Source organism: Callithrix jacchus, chromosome 8 (assembly GCF_049354715.1).
Source record: "Callithrix jacchus isolate 240 chromosome 8, calJac240_pri, whole genome shotgun sequence".
Taxonomy (NCBI): domain Eukaryota; kingdom Metazoa; phylum Chordata; class Mammalia; order Primates; family Cebidae; genus Callithrix; species Callithrix jacchus.
Window position 1 is genome coordinate 68564724 of NC_133509.1, and position 25831 is coordinate 68590554.

At 43.4% G+C, this 25831-nt stretch overlaps 1 long non-coding RNA gene across 5 annotated transcripts in view; it reads right to left on the minus strand.

The window, feature by feature from the left end:
* Window positions 1-23439, minus strand: part of LOC118144912 (uncharacterized) — a 44938-nt gene extending 21499 nt beyond the window's left edge. For 4 of the 5 annotated variants that reach the window (XR_013521141.1, XR_008474379.2, XR_013521140.1 and 1 more), the window contains exon 1: window positions 13985-23439. This is a non-coding gene — a long non-coding RNA (uncharacterized LOC118144912). The remainder of the gene's footprint in view (window positions 1-13984) is intronic. The other variant, XR_013521139.1, reaches the window with a different exon arrangement.
* Window positions 23440-25831: the final 2392 nt, after the last annotated feature.

A 25831-nucleotide genomic window follows, 5' to 3' on the forward strand; every position in this document is an offset into this window, starting at 1 on the left:
AGTAATGGATGATCTAACATTAGTGACCACCTAACCAGCTAGGTACTTTATGTCATTTAAGGCTCACAAAAAGCCTAGGACATTATTACTATTTTCCCCATCTTGTAGACGAGAACACTGACGCTCTGAGATCTTATATACTTGCCCAAAATAAGTTCTGGTGAATCTAGGACTCAAACCCTATCTGAATCCAAATGAAGGAAGAACTCAGTGCCAGTCCAAGCCCAACTTTCCCAGGAGACTTCCCTGTCTCCTCTGACCCCCATCAACCCCTGTATCTTGACACAACTCTATTACCTGTCATCTTTGCCACAATCTGCACTTATTACCATTGTTTCATGCTGGGCCAGTCTTATTAGCCAATCAGATTGTAAATTTTGGGAAGCAGTGACACTGGGTTGAATTTTTTTCAGGCTATTTCAGGACAGACAAACTGGGAGAACTAAACACCTAGAACCACAGCCTGGTCTCCCTAGTTGGGGTAGGTCAGTCACTTCATCCGTAGAAGGTACCAGTTTGGCTTTACGAGTTTCTAAACCCTTCATTGGGAATAGCTTGCATGTTACTCTTGCCCTCCTTTGTCAATCTCTTTACAGCTACTTCAGTTGAATCCAGATATTGCAAATCCTCCCCGAAAGTAACTACCTATGATGTATTGTCACTAACTTGGGTTTAGCACAAGAGGGAAAGGTAGCTGAGTTTCCAATCCTGCTTCTCTTTGACTGCAGCCCACCATGCTGCAGGCCCTTCCTCCTGTGGTGGGGCCAACCAACATGAGCCTAATCTCAGCCCTCTCCTAAACCCTCTCCTAAATCCCAACACATCAGATTAAATAATATTAAGGCCACAGGGCAGGCACACTGAGGCATGTGTGCATCATCACCAAGTCAAAGCCAACATATATTCCAGGGTCGTTTACAATACAAAAAAAACGCCTTCTAATTTAACAAAAAAGCAAGACGGCTGGGTGTCTCCTTTATTTCCCGAAGTAAAGACACAAAAGCTTTTCTCATAGTACAAAGCCTGAACCCACCCAACCTGATCCTCTCTTCTCAGTCAACAAGCACATGGATGTCAATAAGAGTGTCCAGACTGATATAATCATGTCTGAAAGTCAACAAAAAGAAGGTGTCATCTCTTTCTGCCACCTCTCCGGAAGATGTGATAGTGAGGGTGTTGTCAGCTAACTGCTTCAAAGGCAGGAAGGGCAGTAGGCTGTTCCATGTCTCCTGGGAACATGAACATTACTTCACACCATGATTTACTAAAACAAAAGCAAACAGGGACCAGCAGAGACAGATGTGAAATGAGATGGTGACATCTTCCTGCTGCCTTTTAGCTGCTTGGATCTCCCCATTTTAAGATAGATCATGAGGCCATCTTAGGCTCAGCCCTTTTCTGATCACATTTCTTTTCACTACAATGTACCTGTCCAGTGTGCCGATCCCTCCAGGTTTTCTTTTTCCACCACCAGGCCCAGCTAATTTTTGTATTTTTAATAGAGACAAGGTTTCACCACGTTGGCCAGGACTGTCTTGATCCTTGACCTTGTGATCCGCCCACCTCGGCCTTCCAAAGTGCTGGGATTATAGGCGTGAGCCACCGCGCCCAGCCCCTCCCTGTTTTTAAAGGGAAGTTCCTCTGATCCGTGACTCCATAGGAATAGTCAAAATCTTGCCTCACACTACAGAGTGATGATAGCCAGCCTTTTTTTCCCACCTCCTAGGTTATATGAGCATCTTAAACATAGTGGAACTCATAATTCCAGCTTCATTCCAGACGAGTCAGGTATTTCTCAGCTGCTTCCTCCACCTGCTCCTCAGGTCTAGAGTACAGGGCATTTGCCTAAGTCAGCATGCTAGGTGATAACGCAAAGCTTATCCTGCCACCCCTGCCACTTCCAAGCCCTTCTCTAATTGCAGTCTCCTCTATTCTTGTCTCAACTCTGCTTGCTATTAGTGGAGTGCTTCTCCAGGGATGCATGTGCTCTTTGGTGAAAAAGGAAAAGGAACCAGAGACAAAGGGACACCGTCCTTCTTGGCACAGTTCACCCATCATTTCCATTGGAAGAAAGATACTCATGATCTTCACTGGAAGTAAGGCACCCAGAACTGCGCCGCAGAGACCATAAAATTAGCTCAGTGCTTCTCAAGGGATCTGTGGTAAAGGGTCAGCTGATTTTTTCTAAAATTCCCAATCATCAGTTTTGTAAAATAAACAAAAATGAATTATTAGAAAAGAGATAAAAATAAAAGGCATAAAAAATAGAAGCTCAACTTTGTTATTAAGTATGTCATAAAATTATTCCATCATATTGCTATGAATGTTTTAAACAGTTGCTCTCCATTTCTTATCTTGTCCACAAACCAGCACAGGTTTGAGTATCCCTGCTCTAGCTCAAGGTCTTAGCTATTTTCTCAACCACTTAGAGCCTAGACCTGTTGCTTCTGCAAGATGGGAGGATAGTCATTATCTCAGCTGGTCAACAATGGCCCCATCAATATATTCCAGGGACTCATTGCTGATTCTCCATGAAGTTCTAAAAATATTCAAAGACATTAAAATAATGCTGAACATTTGAGAAGGGTGTTTGTTTGCATTTCTTACTACTGATCTGGAACCACCTAATATTAAAGCACCTTGGAGAGTAATGAAAGAAACACACAAGAGAAGAAGAGGCAAACACTGATAAGTCAGTCACGGTCCCAGGGCTTCCTTTGTGGAACCAATAGGTATTTTGAAAAGCATCCTGAAAACATGTCAAAGGTCTAAGGATTGTTATCACTGGGGCTGGTGAGTCATGGCCCAGAGCAACAGTAATGTAGGTGCTGCCAACACAATCAGCTGCTATCTGTTCAAAACACGCCACTGAACTGTGAGGGAGGCAACCCTTAAAAGGGCGTGAAATAGAAAAAGAGGACAAACTTGTCTACGGCACTCAGAAGGCTCTGGGAATTAACCAGGAGGAAACAGTAGCCCAGTTAAAATAGTTTCTGTACTTCCAGAGGAAACAATTAAATCTCAGTGTCTACCATTGCAAAAGACCTATTGCACTTTAGGAACAAAATCGGGGATGATCATCTTTTAGTGGGGGGAACCTGGGAAATGAGGTAGGACATACAGGGTGAGGGGCAGGACTCTGCTATAGATCAAATATTTGTGTTCCCCACCCAAATTTATAAGTCGAAACCTAAATCCTCAATGTCATGGTATGTGGAGGTGGGGCCTCCAGAAGTTTTTATATCATGGTGGTGGAGCCCCCATGAATGGGATTAGTGCCCTTATAAGAGAGATGGTGCCCTTATAAGAAGATGCTCTCTCTCTGGTTTCTGCCATGTGGGGATACAAAGAGAAGATGGCTGTTTCTAATCCAGGAAGAGGGCCCTCACTAGACACTGGATCTGCTGACTTCTGAGCCTCCAGAACTGTGAGAGATAAATTTCTGTATTGAAGCCACCTGGTCCATAGTAGTTTGTTATAGCAGCCTAAACTAAAACTCCATTCCCCCAGAAGCAATTTTTAAAATAGCCTTATTGATATATAATTGGCATCCAGTACACTTCATGTGTTTACAACATGCAATTTGATAAGCATTGACACAGGCACACACCTGCAAAACCATCACAACAATCAACCATCACCAGCACATCCATCACTATCAAAAAGTTTCCCACTGCTCCTTTATCATCCCTGCCTCCCCAATGTTCCCACCCTACCCACAAGATAAACACTGACTTCCTTTCTGTCATTATATATTGGTTTGCATTTTCTATAATTTTATGTAAATGGAAACATGCAGTATACATGCTTTTTGAGAATGGGAGGGGACTGACTTCTTTCATTCAATGTAATTATTTTGAGAATGATTCATGTTGTGGTATGTATCAATTGTTCATTCTTTTATATTGCTGATTTAGTTTTTTACTTACAAGCAATTTTACATCTCAAGCAAGTTTACCCCAGGACTAAAGTTTTGAGGTGTTAAGGAAAATTTATACAAATTTGGGCTTTCCCTTAGAGCAGAGCTTGCTGCTGCTATCTTGGGAAATAAACCCAACCTTTTTTTTGTCTCAAAATTAAGGACAGTTAATTAAAGAAAAAATAGCCATTTAATATTCTCTAATGATAAAAAGAATTTTGTAATGTCCAGGGACTGGGGGCTGTGAGGAGGGAGAAAGAGGCTTGAGAAACCAGGAACCATCAATTGCATCCAAGATAAATCTCAACCCCTTCTGATTTCCAGTTTCCTACTGTTTGTTTCTGAACTTGTGGCAGTCAATGCACTGAAGAGAATGTTCCTATCCCAGTATTTATTTTGCTTTTGGAATCACTACAAGGGAAGACTACTCTGCAATCATGACTATAGTCATTCATTCATTCATTCATGCATTCATTCAGTCTGTCACCATACATGTATCAGTGCCTTCTCTATGCTTGACATCACACTGGGGATAAAGAGACAGGCTTATAGGAAGACTTGGTTCCTGCTTTCACAGAGTTATGGGGTTTACAGGTGTTAATGTTGCAGAGTTTTACAACAGACTGACGGTAAATGAGAGATCAAAGAGATGGCAGACAGGTCAAGATGGTGACTGAGGCTCTGAAGTTACCATCATGGAGACTAGAAGACAGGATTGAATATGGATATGGTGACAGAGGAAGGATTCTGATTCATAGGCTATCAGGAAGCACAAGTCCCATTGACAATAATAGAGAATGCAACCCCTAACTGCCCTAAAGGGGGGAAAACTGGAAGATGTAGAGGCATATGGAGCATGGCTCCTGTCTCCAAACACTAGCCTTGAATATGCACATTATTGTTTGCCCTACAAAAAGTAAAGAAACCTATTTTCCTTACTCTTTTCTTTTTTTAAGATAAGGTCTCACTCTTTCGCCCAGGCTGGGGTGCAGTGGCGTGACGACAGCTCACTGCAACTCCCAGATTCAAGTGATCCTCCCACATCAGCCTCATCAGTTGGGACCACAGATGTGTGCCATCACTCCTGACTAATTTTTTAATTTTTTGTCTATAGAGATGGAGTCTCCCTATGTTGCCCAAGCTAGTCTTGAACTCCTAGCCTCAAGTGATCCTCTTGCCTTGGCCTCCTAAAGTGCTGGGATTACAGACACACCCAGTCTGTGACCTATTTTTATAAATAGGTAGCAGTAATCTATAGAAGTTTCCTTTTAAAAAGTGTATTTGTTCCCAATTCATCTGTCATAAAGTAACACTAAAAGAGCACAAAGGGAAAATAGCAGGACACAAAACTGAATGAGTAAGGTGAGGATTATAATAAAAAACACAAACAACCTATTGCTTAGGAGGAAGAGGATCTAGTGGGGAAATGTCCAAGGAAATACCAGGAAAGCTAAACATCACCTTTTTGTGTCTTCTTCAAACTTTCTTCAGTGAGCATTTTCCTATTAGATTTTTGAAGAATTATTTTGAAACATATCCTTCATGGGAAGTCATGGATCCTCAGCAGAAGGAAACCAAAGTCACCAGTCTGAATTTGCCTGCAGTCTAGAGAGAAGCCTAGAACCCGGGAGGGGCTTCAGGGAAACCAGTGGCAAAGGAAGGGTGAGACCTTGCCAAGGAGTCTTTGCAGCCTGAGAACTATTCCCTGTGGTGCAGAGTGAACAAATGCAGATGGAAGGAGAGACTGGAGTTTAGTGGGAGGGCAGCACACAGGCAGGTGTGAGTAATAGCCTTAGAAGGGCCAGGTCCAATAAGACCAAGGACATGGCTAGGCAGCCATGAGAAAGTAATTTCTTTGGACCTCAGGATCCTGGATGATCTTTAAGATCCCTTTTAACATACAGGAATTTGAATTGTATAATTCATGCCAATATATATCCATTGAAGACCTTGGCTGAGATTCTCTAACCTCAGCCTCCTTACTGGCTGGGACTACAGGCATGTACCACCACACCCAGCTAATGTTTTCTATTTTTTTATAGAGATGATGTCTCACTATGTTTCCCAGGCTAGCCTCAAACTCCATGGCTATATCTAAAGCACTGTGGATCAACAACTACAAACCTCCTCTCCAGTTAGCTCACATCAATCCAAAAAAATTGAACATCTGTTACTCAATGTAGATCGATGTATATTTTCTAGAAAAAGAGTTGTGCAAAAGTAATCCCGCATTAAAGCAAGGGCTAACAGCCGGATGTGGTGGATCACGCCTGTAATCCCAGCACTTTGGGAGGCCCAGGTAGGCGGATCCTGAGGTCGGGAGTTGGAGACCAGCCTGACCAACATGGGGAAACCCCATCTCTACTAAAAATACAAAATTAGCCAGGCGTGGTGGCGTGTGCCTGTAATCCCAGCTACTTGGGAGGTTGAGGCAGGAGAATTGCTTGAACCTGGGAGGCAGAGGTTGCAGTGAGCCAAGATCATGTCACTGCACTACAACCTGGGTAACAAGAGTGAAACTCTCTCAGAAAAATACATAATTTTTTTAAAAAAGATAAATAAAGCAAGGGCTAAGAGAGCAAACCTGTGTCTTTTATAATGTTCCAATCTATTCTGATTAAGGATGTTGGAAAAGGGATTCTCTAAGTGTCATGGAATGGAAACCAACCCGCGCCCCAAAGGCAAGATGCCAAGACACTGGGAAAACCCTACTACCCTCATGGACCTTACTGTCAGAAGGGATGTCCTTATCTTACTCCCAGAACTGTCTCCAGTCACCACCGTTGACTAAAGTTGGAAGTAAGCTGCTGTCTCTCAGTAAGGAATGTGAAAACTCATGCACAGATGGGTGGAGGAGGAAGCTGGGGGAAGGTCAGAAAGAAACAAAAGGGTTTCCTGTGATGAGTCACTGCCTTTCTGGGAAACCATTTCAGAAGCCACCACGAAGTCCCCAACACCTGTCCAAGCCTTGTACTTCGTGCTGAAATGAAGTGTAGCAAGCAAAGTTCTGAGCCACATCCTACAACCCACAGGCCACATCCAGAGCAGAGGTTTGAGAAAGAGCAGTGTGAAGCCAGCACACGTGACAATCTGCACATTGCCTGCCAGAGTCTCCAGAGCTCACTTCTGGGTGAAGACTCTCAGTTCAAATTATCCTCTTCTTTAAGTGGAGCACACTTTATGCTATTGTTTCCTGCAATGGCCACAGCTTGGATTTTCAGATAAAGTTTTTAAGTGTAGAAAGCTTACTGAATCTAGAGAAAAACAAATTTGACCAGAATCCTGAGTCCCCAAAGTAAAATGGGAATTGGTGGATCCCACATGAGATGAATTCCTTTCGTTAATTTGTGTTGATCTGGAAACAAATCAACTTTTATCTCTTCATCCACTAAAAGGGATGTGTGCAACAAACTGGAGAAAGTCAACCAAGACAAAGGAAGACACAGGTGCCAGACACAGGGCGTCCAACCCAGGAGAGAAGGGTAGCGGAACTCCAGAATGATGGCAAGGAGAACGCAGTGGCCCTGCAGAACCACCACTCCCAAATTCAGGCAGGACAGGGGCCTTTAGCAGGAGTCTGTCAATACAAGAGGGAATAATGTTTGCACATAGATCAGGATGTGATACACAGTTCTGCCAGGGAGCTTTGTATGGAAAACCAACCAACTATGCCAATTAAAACAAAAATAAATCAACGATTCACTCCAGAAGTAAAGAGTTAAATAAGAGAGAATGAATAATCTTAGCACAGTACATGGCTCAGCTTGAATGATAGTCACATACTTACAGAAATGTGAACACTGAAATATTTGTTTCATCCATATCATACAACAGTCCTATTACCATATTTGGAGCATGGGAGGAAGGGAAGAGTGACAGAAAGGGGGATGTAAACACAAGAAAACTAACTCCTCATATGACTTAGCAGGAAGTTGGTGCATAAGACCCAGACCTGCAAAATCAAGAAATAGCAGCATAAGCATGTTGTTTAGAAGGCTTTCAGATTTGGAAGCAGTTGCCTCAGTGGTAAGGAATCAGGTATGGGGCAAGGTAGCCAGGGCAAATGTTTCTTTATGTGACATTTGTAGTGCTGTTTTCACTTTTTCTTTTCTTTTTCGTTCTATCAAAACAGAGTTTCTCTCTGTCACTTAGGCTAAAATGCAGTAGTGCAATCAAGACTCACTTCAGCCTCCACCCACCGGGCTTAAGTGATTCTTCTGCATCAGCCTCCCAAGTGGCTGGGACTACAGGAATGTACTACCACACCCAGCTAACATTTTGATTTTTTTAATAGAGATTGTGTCTCACTATGTTGCCTAAGCTGGTTGCAAACTCCTGGGCTCAAGTAATCCTCTTGCCTCAGTCTCCCAAAAATGCTGAGATTACAGGTGTGAGCTACCGCACTGGCCTGTTTTGACTTTTTAAACTATGTACATATATTGTTAAAACTGCTAAGGGCATAGTCTAAAAGATCTTTTTTTTTCCTCTTTGAACCAATGCAAAAAAATAGAAAAAGAAACCATGTTACCAAAATGATAAGTAGTATGAAATGACATTTATAATTATATCTATTACATACATAGAAAATATCTAAAATGACATATACCAAGGTGTTAAAAATGACTACCTCTAAGTTGTAGGATTATGACTTTTTTCTTTTTAAAAAATGTACCTTTATCTTATTCTATTTTTTCTTTCTTTTTCTTTCCTTTTTTTGAGACAGAGTCTTGCTCTGTCACCCAGGCTAGAGTGCAATGGTGAGATCTCAGCTCACTGCAACCTTTGCTTTCCGGGCTCAAGTGATTCTCCTGCCTCAGCTTCCCTAGTACATGGGATTACAGGTGCCTGCCACCATGCCCAGCTAATTTTTGTATTTTTAGTAGAAACGGGGTTTCACCATGTTGGCCAGGCTGGTCTCAAACCCCTGACCTCAAGCAATCTGCCCACCTTGGCCTCCCAAACTGCTGGAATTACAGGCGTGAGCCACTGCGCCCAGCCTATTCTATTTTTTAATGTATGTATTACCTCTGTGAAAAACAAGAAAATTAATGAAGATTTTAAAATAAAAAGGAAGCATAAGAACAGCAGAAGAAGAACATAAACAATAGTGGAGCCGAGTCCAGAAATCAGGCCTTGCTACTTCCCAGTTTTTTTATATGTGGCACATTCTTATTTTGGGGGGACTTTAGATTCCTCAATTTTAATGTAGAGATACTGTTATCTATTCTCTGTCCTGTGAGGAGTTATTGCAATATTGCACAAACATGCCCAGATATAAACATACCAGGCCAGACACAGTGGCTCACACCTGTAATCCAGCACTTTGGGAGGCTGAGGCAGGTGGATGGCTCGAGCCTAGGAGTTTGAGCCCAGGAGTTGGAGACTAGCCTGGGCAACATGGCAAAACCCCGTCTCTACAAAAAAATTATTGGGGAGGCTGAGGTGGGAGGATCGCTTGACCCCTGGAGGCAAAGTTTGCAGTGAGCTGTGATTGTGCCACTGCACACCAACCTGGGCAACAGAGTGGGACCCTGTCTCAAAAACAGAAACAAACAAACCAGACATAAATATACTAGATAGGACAAGGGGCACAGAAGAACATGCAACATGGGGGAGTCTCTGTCCTTTGCATGCCATCAATGACATCATGGCCCTTCTTCCTTAGGGATGTTCACTCACTGGTCACACTCCCTCAGCCTGCCTCAGGAAAATCCCTCCAAAGCTCCTCCATGCACAAGCTAGCTAGAGATTGAAATGCAAGGACTCCTCCCTTGTGCCTCTTCTTGTTTCTTGACTTTCAGGGGCAGCCTTCCTGAATCAGATCTTCTATACCCGCCTTATGCAGAAACCTTGCATTTACCGGGATACACTGACTTGCCCCTCGCTCCGCCCAGGCCCATTTCTCTCAATTACAGTCACCTGCCAAGCTATCATTTTTGGGATCTTTCACAGGGCCTCAGAGAGAGAGAGCACCTCAGAGGTGTGTTCCTCCAAAGACATCTCCAAGAATAAGAGACCTTCTCTTAGTCTTGAGAACAGTTTCCTTAGAACCAGGTTGCTTTGAAAGGTGGAGGATTCAGGCCCGGAATCTAGGAGAGACTTGAAAGTTTGCAGGGGGAAGTGAGTGTATTTAAAAATTATTCAACTTTCATCCAAAGCTTTGGAATGCAGCAGTGTCCCCTCAGTTGAATTGTAAAGCCTGAACCACCAACTCATGCTCTGATTTCATTCTCACCATCAAAGCCACTTGCCCTGCCAAAGAAGTGCTCTAAGAAGAATCCTTAACTAGGCCTTATTGGAGGACCCAACCCACAGTCTTATCTCTAACTCTGCTAGCCATGGAATCTTGGCAAGTAATTTAACCTCTCTGTGTCTTTTCTGTATCTACAAAATAAGGCAGTCACTCTGCTGGTTTCATGCTAAAAGACTCATCCTCTTCTGCAGGCATGCTCACAGCTTCCGCCATCTGTGGTTCCTCTGATGTTTTCAAGAGTTTCTCCACTCTGCTGTCTATTCTCATTTTTTGCTTCCTCTATTGTCTTTGTATCTCTCAGTCCTTTGGCCCAATCTTAAAGGCACAAGATCAACAAGCCCCCGAACAAAAAGAGAAGAGCTGCCTCTGCCTCCCCAGCTACCAAACCCCACGGCTCTTTCCCCATGGAGTGCTGGTCTTATCCAGCTGTCCCCCAGCAGCAAGCTTCCTGGAAGTACAAGCCACTGACACACATGGAACAAAAGATACCCAGAGGCTGCCCCTGGGGCCCTTGATAGAGTAACAGGATTTTTTTTTTTTTTGGAGGGGTGGAGGTAATTGTGTTAGTCTATTTTGCATTGCTGTAAAGGAATACCTGAGAATGGATAATTTAAAATGAAAAGAGATTTATTTGGCTCACAGTTCTGCAGACTGTACAGGAAGCATGGCAGGAGCATATGCTTCTGGTGAGGCCTCAGGATGATTCCAATCATGGTGGAAGAAAAGACGTATCACATGGTGAAAGAGGGAGCAAGAGAGAGGGGAGAAGGTGCCAGGCTGTTTTAAACAACCAGTTCTCCTGTGAACTCGCAGAGTAAGAACACTCTCGACACCATGGGGAGGGCACCAGGCCATTCATAGGGACCACACACCTCCCTCCAGGGCCTACCACTAACACTGGGATCACATTTCAACATGAGCTCTGGAGGGGACAAACATCCAAACCATATTCAATCTCAAGGACGCTTTTTTGCCCAGAAAAGATTATTAAGAGCTACTTTAATTTTTAAAACTTAATCTTCAATCTGTTTAAATTACTAATTTAAAATCTTAGGTCTGCCTTAGGATTTCAAGTTTAATATAGAGATATTATCACTCTTTATAACAAATGTTAACAATCGATTTTTGTTTAGACAGAGTCTCCCTCTGGAGACTCATCAGGCTGGAGTACAGTGGCACGATCTCAGCTCACTGCAATCTCCAATCCCCAGGTTCTAAGTAATTCTCCTGCGTCAGCCTCCTGAGGAGCTGGGATTACAGGTTTGTACCACCACCAGCTAATTTTGTATTTTTAGTAGAGACAGGGTTTCACCATGTTGGCCAGGCTGGTCTCAAACTCCTGACCTCAAGTGATCCACCCTCCTCGGCATCCCAAAGTGCTGGGATTATAGGCGTGAGCCACCACACCCAGCCAATAATCACTTTTAAGAGGGCTTTTTAATTAAATGTTGGGTCCCATTTATAAATTTAGTTTATAAAACTCATTCAAATACTTTATGTCATGTTTATATATTTAATATATTTTATTCCTCTCATGTCAATTGTCTAAAAACTTCTAGCTTTAACAAATTGAACTTTAAAATGTGAAAAACCATATTCTCTCAAGTATCCCAATACTGATCGCAATTTTAGAATGTCTTTTAATTTAAAATTAGAAAACTAAATCAATTTCTTAATTATATATTTTGCTTGGCATCAAGAGGATGATTGTTATTCTAATGGGTCAGTTTCCCTTAAATAGTACAAATACTTAAAAAGCCAAATGTGTATAACACAAATATGATGAATTTGATTCTCTTAAACATTTCTACATTTTAAAAAAATTTTTTGCAGGATTAAAAATGCTTACTCCATAAGGAAATAATCATGTCATTTTAAACACTCTTGGGTTACCTTCCCAGGCAATTTTGTGGGGTCGGTCTCATCTGTATTAGGTTTGCTACTCATCTCAGACCCCTGCCTCCATCCCGCTGTGGTGTTCAGGCCTGTTTCTGAGTTGCCTTGTCTTCTAGCCTTCCTCCTCTCCATTCGGGTAACTCCTTACCTGATGCTTTTCTCCCAAGTCACCACTTGGTTGGTTTCAACTAATGTATAATATTTGCTGCTCCATTCCATTCTGATTTATTTTTCTATTTATCCTATTCGCACCACAGCTCTTACAGACATTTCAATGCTATGCTATGGAATTCCTCACTGAGTTTTGCCTAACTCAGTTTTGTTTTCACAGTTCCAAGTTCATGCCACCGTGGGATAGAAGAAGGCAGAGAGAGAAGACAGAGTAGGTAGAGAACATTTCCATTTCCAAATGGCTTTCCCCACGGCACCCTCCTCTCGATAAGGCTCAGGGAACAAAGCACAGAATGTATCATTGCCCCTGCACTCTTTCTCCATCATGGGGTCATCATAGTTGCCTCTCTTCTGCCTGACCTCAGGATTTTCCCTGCAGAGTCCTGAAGACTTACCAGGAGCCAGGCAACCCAAGAAACAGTTTACCAAGCCAAAGGGCTGATCAGGGCAGTGACTAATTTTGCTCATGCTCTCACATTCTCTCCATTATTTCTCTCTCTCTCTCTCTCTCACACACACACACACACACACACACACACAGAGAGAGAGAGAGAGAGAGAGAGAGAGAAAGAGAGACAGAGAGAGACTCCTCTAATCCTCTGTGGCTCCAAACACAGGCTCAAAATTATTCCTGTCAACGTTCGTGAGGTCAGGCCCTTCTAAGCAGATGCTACTGATTTTATCATATCCTTCAGCTGTTGGCAATGACGCTGCCTAACCTATTTCCTTTTTGGTCAGCTTTTATAGCACTCTTACTTGAATATCAAATAGGTTTTTGTACTAAGGCAGCCAAGTTGAATGTCTAGTTTAAAACAGACAATTTTGGGGGTGGGAGAATAATTTTGTATAAACAAAATAGCCTTAGGCAAGTCTGTAAATGAGAGGCTGTTGTGGTGCAGTGAAAGATCACTGGACATGGACCGGGAGGGCGTGGGCTCCATTTCAATCGCTGTTACAAACCTGCATCTTGGGCCTAATTCTGTGAGCATCAGTCCCTTCATCTGTGATATCACTGACACGGACATGGGAGCAATTGCTAAGGTCATTGCCAAGAAAAGAATAGATTTAAGGGCCGGGCGCGGTGGCTCAAGCCTGTAATCCCAGCACTTTGGGAGGCCGAGGCGGGTGGATCACGAGGTCAAGAGATGGAGACCATCCTAGTCAACACGGTGAAACCCCGTCTCTACTAAAAATACAAAAAAAAAATTAGCTGGGCACGGTGGCGCGTGCCTGTAATCCCAGCTACTCAGGAGGCTGAGGCAGGAGAATTGCCTGAACCCAGGAGGCGGCGGTTGCGGTGAGCCGAGATCGCGCCATTGCACTCCAGCCTGGGTAACAAGAGTGAAACTCCGTCTCAAAAAAAAAAAAAAAAAAAAAAAAAAAAGAATAGATTTAAAAGCACATGAAACACTGGAAGTCTTTTCTTCCATGGCTTCCAGTATCTGACATGCTTCTGGTTTCCTTTAGTCTCACGGACTGGTCCTCCTCAGTCACTTTGCTGGTTCATCTCCTCTCCCCAACCTCTGAATATTGGGCTTAACCTTTGGACCTCTGCTTTCCTTCTCTCCTTGTTCCACTGGTGATCTCATCCAGTTGCAGGGGTTTTGATATCATCTATAGGCTGATGACTCCCACATTCCAGCCCAGCATGCTCTGAACTCCAGGCTCATATTCTACCAGCCTATTCATCATCTCAACTTGGATGCCAATATGCACCTCAAACTATATATTGTAAACCTGCTCACCTGCAGTCTTTCCTGGTTTAGCTAATAGCAATTTCATCCTTTTGGTTGATTGGATCCAAAATAGTAGAGGCATTCATGACTCATCTCTTTCATACCTCCCGTCTTTCCATTCCATCAGCAAATCCTTTGAATTCTGTCTTCAAAAGATAATGTAAATCAGATGGTTTTTACACCACCAACCACTGCCCTGAGGCAAGACAGCATTAAAACTCGCCTGGATTCTTGCTGGAGTTTCCTAAGTGGTATCCTTGGTTCTGTCCTCACTCCCCTCCACTCTCCTCAGTCTGTTTTCATATAACAGATACAGGAATCTTGTGAAACTATAAATTAGATCATGTTATGCCTTTCCTCAAAACCCTCCAATTTCTACCTATCACATTCAAGGAAATTACTGTTATGTATCACTTGCTATAAAATGGGGATCATGATAATACTTCCGAGGGTTGTTGTGAGGATTTAAAAAGTCAATATATGTAAAGCACTTTAAACTAATATTCACGAGGTATTTACTCTGAATCAAGCACTGCCCTACATACCCTACATACATGAACTCAGTATGCATTACCTCATTAGTTCTCATAAGACTTCAAAGGTGTGCAGTCTTATACCCATTTCACAGTTGAGGAAACAGCATTACAGAGAGATTAAATAATAAGCTCCCCAAAGTCACACCACTGGGAGTGGCAGAACCAGGCTTCTGCTGCAGGCACTTGGCCTCCATGGCCTGTGCTTTTGCTACACTGCCTCATCAGTAAGACTTCTTCCATGACATGCTCTAGATGCTGACTAGTACCCCCCATCATATGGAGGGAAAATTAATTTACTTAACCCATTCCTCACAAAGTCCTCTAACATTACACAGGCTCTAACGTAAGCTAATAAATTCTTTACTCAACAAATACTGTTGAACGACAATGTACTAGGCATCAAAGACACACCAGTGGACAACCAAAAAGGGACACAAAGTTCTGTCTTCATGGAGCTTACATTCTGTTAGAAGCATTTGTATAATGGAAGTGTCACTAGAGGCCTGGCTTGTCTACTGACTAATTGCTTTTCTCTCCTTAAGTGAGCAGCCTCAGCTTCATTCATTTGGTGCATCTTGTGGGCAAGGCACTTGGCTAATGTCTGTGGGAGGAACAGAAATGACTCAGACATGGACTTTGCTCAGGGGAGGCTGTATATCACCATGTGCCGGGTATCTCAGTAGCAGTATTTGTTGAACTGTTCCTGGGTCTGTCCTGTGCTCTCATTTTCATACCTCTTATTTAATATCTAAGCTCCCTAAGGGGGAAGAACATTCTTGTGGTTTCCTTAGTCTCTGCCCACAGAGCCTAGAAGAGTGCTTTGAATACACTAGCTTCGCAGTTTATGTTCTTCATTGAGTACCAAGCTCTAGAAAGATTCCTCAAAAATCTATTTGGCCTTAAGCTTTGCTCCCCACCCTTTTGTCCTTAATGCCATATTTAGTCCAGCAGAAGACAGAAGAGAACTAAGACTATAAGAGCTAATAATTGTTAACATTTTCATTGTCCTTTTCCTAATTAATTTTAACTATTTAATCCTTTAGCCACTTGGATGGAGGAGCCCTGATAATCTACGGAAAGGTCACGGCAAAGACTGATTGACATACACACACAAATACACACATACTTAAAACCCTTCAGTGATTTCTCACCATTCATTCTTAGGAAAAACAGCCAAATCTTCAGCAAGGTCTCCAATGTACAAGGTCCTGGATGGCCTGCCTGTACCTGCCTCTCAGCTCTTGCCCTCAACGTCATGAGTCATCTTGCTCTGGGCACTGCAACCACAGGGCCTGCTTGTGGTTTTCCATACACTCCTGCTCCATTCTGCTGCAGGGCATCTGCATGTGCAGTTCCCACTTCCTAGAAAGCATTTTCTTCTTCATCCTTTAGACTCAACTCAATCATTACTTCCTTAGACAAGCCTTCGCTGTCACTGGGCCGCCAACTCCATCCAGCATCCTATCTTCTTATAGCATCAGCTCCTCTCCTTCAGGCCCCTATTCAGCCATTCATTCATCCCGGGTATAATTTTACTTGTGTAGGTAGAAATATGTCATTAATGTATTTCTCCTCTACTATGCTTCATGAGTACAAAGACCATTTCTGTTTTTTCTCACCATTGTATAATCAGAGCTTAGCACAGTACTTGAAACAAAATATATATATATTTTTTTTCACTCACTCAACAAATATATAATGGGAGGGAGGAGGTGGGATCGGGGCATTAAAAAAAGAACATATAATGAGCACCTTCTGTGTGCCTGGCCCTGTTCTATGCACTGGGAACACAATAGTGAGAAGCCAAAGTCCCTGCCTTCCTGGAGCTTATATTCTAGTTTTGGATAAGAGACAATAAACAAATAAGCAAGATGACTGCAAGGAAGGATAAGTGTTATGGAGAAATTCCTTCTGAGGGAACAGGATGTGAGCACTGGGGACAGGGTATCTCAGATAATGGTCAGGAAAGGCCTTTACAGGGAGCTGGCATATGAGCCGAGTCCTGGGTACTCTGAAAGGGGGACTGAATTTTATTGCAAAAGTTGGTACAGTCCCAGGCAAATCAGGACAGTTGATCACCTTACCATAGTATGCTGCTGCTTCAGCCACTCACCCAGAAAATAATTCTCCCACACCTTCTAAATCTCATTTCCAGAAACACTCCTTCACGAGAAATTAATATGGCTCAGTAAATGCTTTGTAATGATGAGGAGATTTCTCAGGAATCCACACCCACTAACTTTAGGCATAGCTCTGGCTTTGGGATTCCCAGTTAAAACCAGACCCCCTCCTGCAACCCTCCCACCCTTAGAGACCCATATTTGGATTTCCATTTGGATGGAATCCATCCAACAGGAAAATCTCATTTCCTCCCTCCATCTGGCTCACTCTCCCAGCCTGGAACCTTTCCCCACAAAATCCCTTGGCAGACTCCTCTTCTGTACTCCCTCCTGACTGGCTGAGCTTCTGGCCAGCTCGACCCAATAATAAAGTGCCTGTAGTGAACCACAGGGCAGCACATCCCTCCAGTGGTCCTCCTGCTCCTTGGGGCACACACTTGAGCAGGCCCTGCCTCGACAATTGGCAGCTGCCCGCTTTGCGCGGGCGCTCACACACATTCTTCCCCACTCTCATTATTCTAAACTATGTCTTTAGTAATGGATTTAGAAACAGTTCACTGGCTAACCTGATTTTTTGTTTCATCTCCAGTCAAATTCCTAAGCCACTGTTAAAAGCATCCCTTTTTCTCTTAGCCCCTTTCCCAGCTTCAACTCTCCCCTCACCAACTATATAAGCAATGTTAGTACCTGCCTCACTGGGATTGGCAGAATTAATATACACAAAACACCTAGAACAGTCACCAGTACACAGTAGCCATTTACATGAATGTATTCAATGAATGAAATGCTAGCCCTTAGTATTGTCCCTGAGATCTGAGAGTCTTTTGTGCCTTGACAGTAAGTAGCTGCCTGCTATGATTTTATTTAAAGAGACAAATTATCCTGTTGCCCAAATGCTCCCCTAGCAAACTTAAAATTCCTACCATCAGCATCTGTATTTAAAAAGAGCACATGAGGCTGGGCATGGTGGCTCACGCCTATATTCCCAGCAGTTTGGGAGGCCAAGGCTGGTGGATTACTTGAGGCCAAGAGGTCAAGACCTGCCTGGGCAACATGGTGAAACCCTGTCTCTGCTAAAAACATATAAATTAGCCAGGTGTGGTAGTACATGCCTGTAATCCCAGTTACTCAGGAGGCTAAGGCACAAGAATTACTTGAACCCGGGGGGCAGAAGTTACAGTGACCCAAGATTGCACCATTGCACATCAGCCTGAGTGACAGAACGAGATTCTGTCTCAAAAAAAGAAAAGACAAAAGCACATGAGGAGGATCGGAAACATTAGAACAATAATCCCATTTTTCTCCCCAGAAGAGTTCATTGGATTAAACAGAAGTAGCATACCAGGGACTATAGCTGCATGGGGAGGACAGAGCTCAAGGCTTGTTTAGAAGAGGTCAAAAGCTGGCACTGCAAGGAGGGGCGGCATCATGAGGGCACTGTTCTCTGGACAGGGTGAGGGGAACAAAGCTAAGGGCATGGAGAAGTGGAAAGGGTGTGGCAAAGAGAGATTACAAAGACAAAATTCAACTAAGTTGATGGAACCAGGTCCTTTCCTAAAGCAACATCTTCCCTCCCCAGCTCTGCCCCATTCAAGACTAGATGGCATACTGCAGGCATCCCACTCAAGAGAAAAGAGCCTGGAGTTTCAAGCCAGCATAAACTCAGAGCAAGTCCCAGTCCTCCCATTTACCAGTTGACCAATTTCATTGACCTTTCTGAAGTATAGATTCCTCCTCTGTAAAAACAAAACAAACATAAAAACTCTCTAAGCTAGTTGTGAGGATTCAATGAGATAAGGCATGTGATAAGCCAGATATGTAACCACGTTCTAGGAGGCACTCAGATCATTTAGCTTCTCAGTCAGCTTTCTGACCTCACACTAAGTCCATAGCCTCTTCCACCTTTTCATACCTAGCTTTTATATGTAATTTATTACATTCAATTCAATTCAATGAAGATTTTACAGAATGCCAAGCACTAAACTCTGGGGATACAACAGGATCAGGTCCCCTTGCTCCCCATGCCCCCCCAAAACCTGTAGCGTATAGGAGAAGCTAGGGATTATATGTATTACAAATGAACACTGAACATTCCAATAAAGGAAATACAGGAGCTGTCAGAACACAGATAGTTCTCATATTATATAATAGATGTAAAATGAGCTCTAGGTCATTTATGCTAAGGGTCAGACACAGGACAGGAATCAAGCACTTCCACAATAAAAATCTATGCAGATTATCTCAGTAGAGCAGATTTTTATGTTGGTGGTAGTTTTCAAAGTTAGCACATAACTGAAAGCAGTCACTTTAAAAAACAATCCCTTGAATTATCCATACAATACAGTATACATGGTTTTGGTGTATAAGTATATATTGTTGTGTGTATATAAATATGTAATAATCTACAACAGATACTTAACAAAGAATAAATATGCAAAATAGAAGTTTATAGATTTTACTACACAGAAGAAACAAAAAGTGAAATTAGAAAAAGTTTGCAAAATCAATGCTCTAAAAATTTTCAGTGGAAATGCATGTTTTGTTCTGATAACAAATTCTAAAGGGCCAGGATACAGCTGCAAGGTAAAGCACATTCATACTCTTCAACCACGCTGGGGTTTTTTTGTTTTTTTTTTTTTTTGAGACAGAGTTCACTCTTGTTGCCCAGGCTGGTGTGCAGTGGCATGATCTCGGCTCACCACAACCACCACCTCCCAGGTTCAAGCAATTCTCCTGCCTCAGCCTCCCAAGTAGCTGGGATTACAGGCATGCACCATTACGCCTGGCTAATTTTTTGTATTATTAGTAGAGATGGGGTTTCACCATGTTGGCCAGGCTGGTCTCGAACTTCTGACCTCAGTTGGTCCACCTGCGTCAGCCTCCTAAAGTGCTGGGATTATATATAGGTGTGAGCCACCGTGCCCAGCCACCCTGGGCTTTTTAGAAGTGCGAATATAGGCAGTAGCTTCAGAAAATCATCCTTTGGTTCTCTTAGTTGTTAGACTTCTGTAGAAGCCTGTCAATCTTACACAGTATTAGTAGAAAGAAAATTACCCCCCCCAAAAAAAAGTTATTAGCCTTTTATTTTTGGACAGGTTATGGAATCATAAAATCTCAAGGTTGTAAGGGAACTGAAAGAGTGCTAGTTCAACCTCTCATCATATGTTTCAATCCCTCCCAAGGGATCGAACCGCCTCTACTTAGATATTTTCAGTAACTAGAAACTACCCATTTCATCTTAGAACACCTCCAGCAGTAATTTAAATACACAATCACTTCAAAAACTTAATACATCAAAATTAATGTGTTGCATAAAGATCTTCCTGGTGGGGGTTCACTTTAAAGTTATTATGAATATTTACTCTCCAATATTCTTAGTGTATAAAAGGGTCATACAAACTAATAAGAACATCACTAACATCTCAATAGATAAGTAAAAATGTAAATCATCACATTTGTATTTAAAAGTTCAGTCAGCCAGTCTCGGTGGCTCACGGCTGGGTGCAGTGGTTCACGCCTGTAATCCCAGCACTTTGGGAAGCCAAGGCGGGTGGATCACCTGAAGTTAGGAGTTCTAGACCAGCCTGACCAACATGGAGAAACCCCATCTCTACTAAAAATATAAAATTAGCTGGATGTGGTGGTGGGCATCTGTAATCCCAGCTACTTGGGAGGCTGAAGCAGGAGAATTGCTTGAACCTAGGAGGCAAAGGTTTCGGTGAGCTGAGATTGCGCTGTTGCACTCCAGCCACTCCAACCTGAGCAACAAGAGCAAAACTCCATCTCCAAAAAAAAAAAAAAAAAAAGGTTCAGCAGTCTACCTCATTTAATAGGCAAAAAATTATCCCACATTTTAACCCATTAAGTAACAAAGGTTAAGACACAGTGCACTAAAGAAGCAGTGAGATAGAAACTGTAAACTGATGGCAGAACTGTAGATTGCTACAACTTTTCTGTATTTCATTTTGGCAATATTCATTTGTCAAAGAATAAGGCCAGAGGTTTGCTGTTGTTGCTTCATCACAGCTGAGTCTACTAATTTACCAGGCAAGGGAACACAAACCCAAACAGAAATTTGTCATGTATCCCTGTTAGGGAAAAGTTGGGGGCTGTGTTTTAAGTGCTGGAGAGAAGTGCCTGATGAGTATTCTAATTAAGCACTGACAACCAGCATTCTAGACAGTCAGTTGTTTAAACAAGTGTCACTGTCATTGGTCAGGAAGGAGGTTTCAATCAGGTCCTGTGTGTGGGTGGGGAGTTTCCTTAAAGGTCACGGTCAGCTTCAGCAGGTTAAAACCAGTTGGGTTAAAACAGTCTTCAGTTTTGATATTTCCTAGGCGAGAAGGGAAATTTCTTCCTCCCTTTCTTCACTTATTCAACAATGCACATAAAGGCTAGGCACAGTGGCTCACATCTGTGATCCACTTGAGATCAGGAGCTCAAGACCAGCCTGACCAACATGGTGAAATCCCAACTCTACTAAAAATACAAAAAAAATTAGCTGGGCATGGTTGTATGAGCCTGTAATCCCAGCTACTTGGAGGCTGAAGCAGGAGAATCGCTTGAACCCAGAAAGCAGAGGTTGCAGTGAGCCGAGATCACACTACTGCACTCCAGCCTGGGCAACAGAGTGAGCCTCCATCTCAAAAAAAAAAAAAAGAAAAGAAAAGAAAAAAAAAAGCAGAATAGTAGTAAAGCAGGCAGAGATAGTTCCTGTCCTCATGGAAATTGCCACCAAGTAATGTGATTTTGTCATGAAAATGTTTACATTATTAAACCTAAAAATTTCACTTTAGGAAACTTATGTTAAGGAGATAATAAGTTGGTCAAATATTTATACACAAATATATTCATTAGAGTATTGCTTTAGCAAAAAAATAGAAACAACCTAAATTTCAACAGTAAAGGAATTGCTGAAAAAATACATAATACATTCATAAATTGACTATAAAAGGTTTAACGACATGGGAAATGTGTATGAGATAATATTAAACCAGGCAAATAATATTTTCAAGACATAGAATGTGGCCTCAATTATAGTAGACATTATATAAAATAAATTTTTAAAGTACTTGGTGGCTGGTCATGGTGACTCACATCTGTAATCCCAGCTCTTTAGGAGGCCAAGGCGGGCAGATTGCCTGAGTCCAGGAGTTTGAGAACAGACTGGCCAAACTGGTGAAACCCTGTCTCTACAAAAAATACAAAAATTAGCTGAGTGTGGTGGTATGTGCCTGTAGTCCCAGCTACTCCAGAGGCTGAGGTGAGAGGATGATTTGAGCCCAGAATGCGGAGGTTGCAGTGAGCTATAATCACACCACTGCACTCCAGCCTGGGCAAAAGAGCAAGACTCTGTCTCTCAAAAAATGAAATAAAATAAAATATTTGGAAAGAAATATACCTCAAATGCTAATATTTTATGGGTATATGAATGTTGGATTACAGGATTTTTTCTTCTTTATATTTTAGTTTACTCTCTTTTATGAGAGTTTGTATTCATTTTATAAACTAGAATTTGGCAAACATCCCGTGTGGGGGAGAAAAAAAATCAGAACAAAAACTACCACCAAATAGGGAAAACTCTACAAATGGCTTAACTGTGTATACAGTCAAGATCCTATAACTTAGGTCTCTGTATCTAAAGGCAGAATTTCCATGTGAATTAATCTCATTTTTGTTCCTGCTGTATCCATAGAAACTGTGCTCTCCATGGCTTCCTCAAAATGAGCAAACAAGAGTGCTACATGAGGTGGACTGTGTCTCTCACTGCCCCTGCCTCCAGTATCCTACAACCAAGGAAAAGAATCCCATGTGTCACTTCTGTGACCCATGGTAGTTAGGGAAACTCTATGTATTCCCATCTTGAGCCACACAGCAACCCCGATAAGTGGCTAAATGGGGACAATGTGAAGCTCAGCTGCCCTGCAAGACCCTGGCCTTAGTCCTCAGGGGCTGGAGGCCCCCCTTATCCATGCCCCCACAAGACTTCTGTCCATGGCACCCAAGGACCCACTAGGTGGACCTGAGGAAGACTGGCCAGTTACTGGTTTTGTAAGCACAGCTGTGTCCATTTAAATCTACCAGAAGTTACAGTGGGAAGATGTGACATCTGTTAATATAAACTCTCCCCTTTAACTTTCCAGAGAACACAGAATGGGCCACACCACTAAAACAGGCCACGTTAGCACTAGAACTGATGAACTGAGAGCTAAGTTCTAGATAGAAAATTTACGATGAAACATCCTCATCATTGTCAACAGATGAAAACCTAAACCTCAGCTTTGATTTCCTCTGCCAAAGGGATTGGGTGGTGCCTGCCCTTGCCACTCCACGGGGTTCCTTGGGGATAAACTGAGCTACAATGGCGACGGAGCAGGTGGGATACTAACTGGCCCTTCCTTAGATAGGAGGCCATCAAGTGCAGACCCAGAGACCGGCCTTCGGCCTCTGCAGGCTACCCCAGGAGCCAAAGAGAGGCTGGACCAAAGCACCCTGCCCAAGGCCGCCCTAACGCGACTCTGGCCTCTCCTGTCTAGCAAATACTGGCTGGTGCCCCGCTTCGGAGGCAAGATCACAGCTCCGCTGCAGCTTTCGAGCCGGAGGGACAACCGAAACGATAAAAAACGCCCAGCGGGCAGCCGCGGCAAGCGCGCGAGGGGGCGCGGGAGTGAAGTCCTGCCAGGGCGCGCCGCACACTGCGCCTGCGCCCGCGGCTGCCCCTGAGGGAGTCGCTAACTCACCGCGCGGCGGGCGGCGGCCAGGGCTGGACAGCGCGGCCCGCCCGGCAGGCTCGCAGCTCACGTAGCGCAAGCGTGAGTCAGCGCGTTCCAGTGCAGCCCCGGGCTGTGGGAGGGCTCCCGGGCGCAGCGCCTGCGGCCCGCACGTACAGTCTCCGGGAGGGGGCGCCTGGGGGATTCCACTCGCGGGCTCCCTCTGCCCCGCAGTTGCCCCCCTGCCCCAGGTCGTCCCCCTCGAAAGCCACGGGGGCGTGCGGCTCGCCTTCCCTCTGCGGAGTTCCCATTGGCGCCTGCCCGCTCCGAAGTAGGGAAGAGAGGGTGAGGAGCAGGACCGAGCCCAGCCCGTGGTTTTTCCTCAGCCGGGGCTCGACCTTTCCTCGTCCCTTGCGTTTCGCGTCTTTGAACCACACACTCGCTCGCTCACGTTTGGCCCGACCTAGTTGCCCCTGACCCGCGCAGCTGTCAGGGAGGTAGATGGAGATGTAGCTGCGAGAGCCAAGCCTCAGGGGGTGGCGCGCAGGGCGGCCTGGGGAGGCTGAGGTCAGGAAAGGGTGGGTGGGGAGTCCTCTACCAACATAATCTCACATGCAGTGGGACTTATCATTCCAGTCCGTCTGCATTTCCTCAAATCTGCACCTGTTTCGTTAGGACAACCAGCTTTGTAAAAGGAAGTGGCCTACGTGCCTGACAGCTGAAAGACAGAATTAGAAGTACTCTCTACTCAATGTGTGAACATAGCAGGACCTCCGCTTAAGTTCTAGACCTACAGGGTTGCAACTCTGGGCCTCCTGGGGGCAGGAAAAAAATTCCAAGTCCTCCTTTGTCCCTTGGTAAAATGTTCTTTCACAAATTAGAGCCAAAGGCACATCTGTGGTGTGCCTACGTCACTTTTTCAAAGCCTTGCTTAGGGGTTGGAATGTCATGGGGAGGGAGATGAGGTGGGTGCTTATGAAGGGAAAAAGATATATGGGGGAGAGGCAGAGGAAACGTTGATTGGGAAAAGAGCATGTAGTAATGAGTAAAGTGACTGACAGAACGTTATTGAACCTGTCATGGAGAGCAGGCACTATTTGGGCACCAGTGATGCAAAATAAGTGGCTCCCCGTGGTCCTTGCTCTCAGGGTTACAGATAAGTGGCAGGCATTAAGTACACAGTAAAACATAAGGAAAAGGTAGTATAATGGTTCAGCACCCTGACTTGGGAACCAGGCTATGCAGGTTCTGATGCTGGCTCTGTAATTTACAGACTGTATGATTTTAGCCAAGTGAATACCCCCATCTGCCCTCACTTTCTTCTTTTGAAAAATAAAAATGGTGAAAACGACTTACTTTTTAGGACATTTCAGAGGCCTAAATATATCAATACAAGCAGAGCATTGGAACAATGCCCTGCATTCAGTAGGCACTCAATAAGTATTGTTAAAGGAATAAATGGAGGAGATACAGGCAGGGGCTGCCAAGCACAGCAGAGCAGGCTGTGAGCTGCACAACTCCAGAAGACGTGTTCATAGAAGTGAGTGGAGCTTTCTGGAGCTGCGCAGTGTGATGGTCCTGAGTACAAGTGATGTCTATTTTAGCATAGTTCATAAAAAATGGAAAATTCAAATGCATTTATCTATAAATGTGGTACACTCGTACAGTGGAGTACTATTAGATCTATTAAAAGGATAAGCTGCATCTATGTATATCAAAATCTCAAAAAAGTATATTGAATGAAAAACAGCAAGTTGCAAAATGATACATGCAGCATTATGTCATTTATAGAGAGAAAATATACATACACACAAAAATTCCATATACACACACACACAGACACACACATATGTGCTGGAAAAATAGATACCAAACTTAAAATTGTCTTTGAATGGAGAAGGAGGAATTCAGATTTGAAATGGTAGTCACAGGAATTTAGCTTATTCTCATATTGTAGTAACTGTTTCAAAAAAATATGCTTATATATCATGCAGGTTTTTATTTTAAGGAATAGATATAAAATAAAACTAGAAGCAAATATGTCAACACTGGCTAATTGTAGGTTGTTGGATTATGAGTAATCATTATTTTTTCATTTGTACTTTTCTGAATATGCAAATTAAAAATAATTACAGCCTCGCAGGTTAAGTGCTATGATAAAGGTATAAAAGGGGTGGTTCTGGAGAGCATGTCTCGGGTGAGGCTAGGCTTGTACATCCACAATCTTTGGTCACAGCAGAGAATGGAGCAAGTTCCCCAAGACCCCTCTGCTCTAACTGCACCCTGGGGTGGGGCTGGGTGCCTCTGGAATGCCATGGCTGGCCAGGGCTTCTGGACCAGGGCTGTCCTGAGCATGATGCTATTGGTGCCCATGCTTTGCAGGTTCTTCTTTCAATCCTTAGCCTCCCTAAAATATGGCATTCTGGTTGGTGCCTGATAAGGAAACACCAGATGACAGTAGAATCCTTCAGGACAGGGAAGCAGAACCCT